The sequence below is a fragment of the Oncorhynchus kisutch genome, linkage group LG22, assembly GCF_002021735.2.
Source record: "Oncorhynchus kisutch isolate 150728-3 linkage group LG22, Okis_V2, whole genome shotgun sequence".
NCBI lineage: Eukaryota > Metazoa > Chordata > Actinopteri > Salmoniformes > Salmonidae > Oncorhynchus > Oncorhynchus kisutch.
In genome coordinates this window covers 50328553-50334611 of record NC_034195.2, presented here as the reverse complement: position 1 = coordinate 50334611, position 6059 = coordinate 50328553, and positions in this window count along the sequence as shown.

The following is a 6059-nucleotide window of genomic DNA, read 5'->3' as shown; positions in this document are numbered from 1 at the left end:
TGCTGAGCAGAGGACCAGCTTTTTTCTTTCCCTCTCAGACCCATTTTTACTAGAGATCGTTAAGGGACCTGTGGCCACTTTGCTGTAAAGGACTAGCCTGGTCCCAGATCTGTCTCCAATAGCCTGGTCCCAGATCTGTCTCCAATAGCCTGGTCCCAGATCTGTCTCCAATAGCCTGGTCCCAGATCTGTTTGTGCTTTTTTTGCCAAGTCCTATGGTCCTTTTCACACCAATGACTATAGTGGATAGTGGTTGGTAAAATGCTACAAACAGATCTGGGACCAGTCACACAAATGCATGGAGTTTTCCCTCTTAATATACATTCTGTGTGTGTGTCCATCATCCTCACACAGTCCATTTTCATACGTACCACCATCAACACCACCATCATCACCATAAATACCATCAACACCACCATCACCACCATAATCAACACCACCATCATCACCACAACCATCAACATCACCATCAACATCACCACAACCATCAACATCACCATCAACACCACCATCAACCACACCATCAACATCACCACCATCATCCTCACACAGTCAATTTTCATACGTAGAATTCAAGTAACAAACAATAGTTTGTATGTAATTCAAACCATGATGTATTGTTGTAATCTCAGCAGGGCAGTGTTCCCAAACTGTTGCAGATGTGACTGACTGTGCCCTCCTGGCCTTGTGGTTGGCAGCAGCCATCCAGTCTTTCCACGGCAGATTTGGATGGAAGAATGTGGTATTAGTGGAATATCAGTGTGAGAACATTTGATACCAACCAACCAACTCTAGGTGTGTAAAACATAGGGAGGGAGACATATATGTGTTTTGACACAGTATAACAACAATTTGATTTAAAATGTAATACAATGTGGACACAATAGTACTAGAGCATTTCAGACTGGAGGGTTTTGAGAGAGTATTCTGTTTCCTGTTTATTAACAGATCGCGAGACATTACAGTTATACGAAAACACTAACAAAAGAACCCACCTGTGTGTTTTCCTGTAGGCTTACTCCCTGATACCCTCACTATACAGCAGTCTACACAACACCAACATCATCATCACCAACACCACCCCAACCATCAACACTATCCCAACCACCATCAACACCATAATCACCATCCCCACAATCAACACCACCATCACCATAAATACCATCAACACCACCATAATCACCATCAACCACACCATCATCACCATAAATACCATCAACACCACCAATCACCATCAACACCACCATAATCACCATCAACACCACCATCCCTACCATCAACACCACCATCATCACCATAATCAACACCACCATCCCAACCATCAACACCACCATCATCACCATAATCAACACCACCATCCCAACCATCAACACCACCATCATCACCATAATCAACACCACCATCCCAACCATCAACACCACCATCACCAGCATCCCCATCAACATCACCACCATCATCCTCACACAGTCAATTTTCATACGTAGAATTCAAGTAACAAACAATAGTTTGTATGTAATTCAAACCATAATGTATTGTTGTAATCCCAGCAAGGCAGTGTTCCCAAACTGTTGCAGATGTGACTGACTGTGCCCTCCTGGCCTTGTGGTTGGCAGCAGCCATCCAGTCTTTCCCCGGCAGATTTGGATGGAAGAATGTGGTATTAGTGGAATATCAGTGTGAGAACATTTGATACCAACCAACTCTAGGTGTGTAAAACATAGGGAGGGAGACATATATGTGTTTTGACACAGTATAACAACAATTTGATTTAAAATGTAATACAATGTGGACACAATAGTACTAGAGCATTTCAGACTGGAGGGTTTTGAGAGAGTATTCTGTTTCCTGTTTATTAACAGATCGCGAGACATTACAGTTATACGAAAACACTAACAAAGAACCCACCTGTGTGTTTTCCTGTAGGCTTACTCCCTGATACCCTCACTATACAGCAGTCTACACAACACCAACATCATCATCACCAACACCACCCCAACCATCAACACTATCCCAACCACCATCAACACCATAAATACCATCAACACCACCATAATCACCATCAACCACACCATCATCACCATAAATACCATCAACACCACCAACCACCATCAACACCACCATAATCACCATCAACACCACCATCCCTACCATCATCACCATAATCAACACCACCATCCCAACCATCAACACCACCATCATCACCATAATCAACACCACCATCCCAACCATCAACACCACCATCATCACCATAATCAACACCACCATCCCAACCATCAACACCACCATCACCAGCATCCCCATCAACATCACCACCATCATCCTCACACAGTCAATTTTCATACGTAGAATTCAAGTAACAAACAATAGTTTGTATGTAATTCAAACCATGATGTATTGTTGTAATCTCAGCAAGGCAGTGTTCCCAAACTGTGGCAGATGTGACTGACTGTGCCCTCCTGGCCTTGTGGTTGGCAGCAGCCATCCAGTCTTTCCCCGGCAGATTTGGATGGAAGAATGTGGTATTAGTGGAATATCAGTGTGAGAACATTTGATACCAACCAACTCTAGGTGTGTAAAACATAGGGAGGGAGACATATATGTGTTTTGACACAGTATAACAACAATTTGATTTAAAATGTAATACAATGTGGACACAATAGTACTAGAGCATTTCAGACTGGAGGGTTTTGAGAGAGTATTCTGTTTCCTGTTTATTAACAGATCGCGAGACATTACAGTTATAAGAAAACACTAACAAAGAACCCACCTGTGTGTTTTCCTGTAGGCTTACTCCCTGATACCCTCACTATACAGCAGTCTACACAACACCAACATCACCACAACCACAACCACCCCATCAACACCACCATAACAACCACCCCATCAACACCACCATAACAACCACCCCATCAACACCACCATAACAACCACCCCATCAACACCACCATAACAATACCACCATAACAACCACTCCATCAACACCACCATAACAACCACCCCATCAACACCACCATAACAACCACCCCATCAACACCACCTCTGTGCCTCTGCTCTGTGCTGCTTGCCAGGCTCAGGACCCTATTGTAGACCCCTCCCCCTTCTGTGGCTGGCCAATATATCTTGTGGATGTGTGTTCCTGCTCAGGTGAGGCATGGAGCAGAGCGAGGGAACAGAACAGTCTCATGGAGCACAACACAGGCACTGCTGCTCATCAGCTGCTACCACTCCCACAACATCACTCATTCAAGCCAAAAAACATTGAAATAATTTATTTTATTATTATTCTGTACTACTGTTTTACTCTATTTTAGTCAAATATAGTCTATTGTATTTGGCTGTATTCTGAACATACAGGGCCAGTGGGCTACATTATCTTCTCTATAGTCTGCACAATACTGGGTGAAAGGATGAATCATGATGTCACATGGTCTGACAGCAGGGCATGCCATGGGTGGTGTGGGTAGTGTGGGCAGTGGGGCAGTGTGGCAGTGGGCAGTGTGGGTAGCGGGCAGTAGGAGTAGTGGAGAAGTGTGGGTAGTGGCCGTGTGGGTAGTATGGTAGTGTGGGTAGTTGGCAGTGTGGGTAGTAAAACAGTGGGTCAGCGTGGGTAGAAAAGAGTGGGGCAATGTGGGTAGTGAAAATGTGGGTAGTTGGGCACTGGGGCAGTGTGTGTAGTCGGGTAGTGGGGCAATGTGGGTAAGGTTGTTTCTGCTTTGTGCATTTTCAAATGAGCACAAGAAGGCAGTTGAACAACGGGGACAGACGAGGAGCAGATTGCAGAAGCAGACATTGTTGAAAGTTTGGCCAGTTTACATTTCAAAGTTAGGGCTAAGCTAATAGAGTCATGAGAGAGCAGGTCTGACATCAGTAACAACAGGGCTTTGATCTATGGTTCAATGATTTATTGAAGAAGCACAAACTAGGTACACGTTGTTTTATACAGCATTATGGAAGAAAAAGCTAGCAAACAATGTAGGCTATACATGTACAGTCATGTCAAATGAGCATACAGTGTATCACCAAATCACATCGTTGAGTTAAGCGAACAGGACGATTTGAGATGTGTAAATATTACAGAGAGAGTACGGTGAAGAAACAGTTCAGGTTCCTTACAGCCCCGTTTAGTGTGGGAGCATCACCAGGGTCCAAGTAGTTTATCTAGAACAGCCCCCCGGTGTGACATTTTATGACAGTGGAATTCCACTACTTGCTTTTCACCACGTGTTATGACATATATTTTGGTGTGTGTGTGTGTGTGTGAGTGAGAGAGTGTGTGTAGAAAATGGTGGTGTGTGTGTGTTGTGAGTCTGAGAAATGGCTGTGAGTGTTATTGGGGGTTCATTCAGGTGGTGTTTGGTTCCTGTAGGTGGTCACACAGGAACCAGGCAGTTCGTTCAGGCTTGTTGAGTAGAACCAGGTAAACCCAGTCAAACAACTGCCATGGAGCTTGACAGACCAGTGAAATCTAGCAATATGTGGGCGTCGCCAAGAGGATCCAGTTGAATGTTGAAGACATTCGGGGGGGGGGGGGGGTACCCGAGAAGCCAATGAAGAGTTAGCTGTGTATTCTTCAACAACATGGAGAAACAGCAAAACAGTATGATGGCATTGGAAGAGAGTTGTTACCGCTGGGTGACGAAGATGAATTAAAAGTGTGACTGCGGGGGGCGTGGCACGAATGGTACGGTTCCCGCTTCGGAACATCCCAGATCAATGATTTTTTTAAAAGGGGGACATGGAATAGACAAACTGACGACATCGCTTTGAAGAGAATGTCTCAAGGATATAGTGACTTGGCGTTGTGAGGCCTTGGATGACAATGCAAGGACCTGCTATCCTGACTCATACCTAAAGGTTTTTATGTACTTTGGTTGGTTGCTTTTTGTGCTATTGCTCTGTCTGTGTGCTACACCAGTGGTTCCCAACCCTGATCCTTCCAGTAGTAGCCCTGTGTTGTAGCCCTGGAAAAACACACCTATATGTATATAATGGTTTGTATAGCCAGTATTTGAATAGAAAAGGAGTACAGCAGTAGTTATAGTGGATGAGCCATGACCTAGAATACAGTATATACATATAAAGTGGGTTAAACCCATATGTAAACATTATTAAAGGGACCAGTATTCAATGACTATGTACATAGGGCAGCAGTCTAGAGTACTCTGTGGTCGCCGCTAGTAACAGTGACTAAGGTTCAGGGCAGGGTACTGGGCGGAGGCCGGCTAGTGGTGACTATTTAACAGTCTGATGGCCTGGAGATCGAGACTGGAAAACATATTCTATGTGTCAGCTTTGATGTACCTGCGCTGTCTCCGCCTTCTAGATGGTAGCGGGGTGTGGCTTGGGTGGCTGAGGTCCTTGATGATCTTCTTGGCCTTCCTGTGACAACAGGTGCTGTAGATGTCCTGGCGAGCAGGCAGTGTGCCCGCTGGTGATGCGTTGGGCTGACCACACCACCCTCTGGAGAGCCCTTTGGTTGTAGACGGTGCAATTGCCATACCAGGCATTGATTACAGCCCGACAGGATGTGCTCAATGGTATATCTGTAGTTTGTGAGGGGGAGTACAGCTGATGATTGGCAGGAATTAATGTCTGATGATCTTGATTTAACTGATACTCTGTACAACTTGTTCTGTATGCTTTTAACTTAATTTTCTAATTAAATGAAATTAAAATTAGTAATGTATTGTGTTAGTTTATTTATGTAGCATATCTTTGTGTGTTAAAAAATGCAAGATAATGAAACTGTGGATGTAGACAGTGTTTCTAAAATGATTTCGTACTCGACAGAAATGTAAATGTGTGTGTGTGTGTGTGTGTGTGTGTGTGTGTGTGTGTGTGTGTGTGTGTGTGTGTGTGTGTGTGTGTGTGTGTGTGTGTGTGTGTGTATCTTGTCTAAAATTCCTAGATGTTAAGTAATTGTTTACTCTCTAATAAAATACGCTTCTTAATGTTTATTTGCATTCGACAGGTTAACTTGCAGTAAAACTAATAGCATAAATAGATTCACCATTGATCTTCATGATTAGCATTTCTGTCTCCTTCTGTAACTGGGCTCTC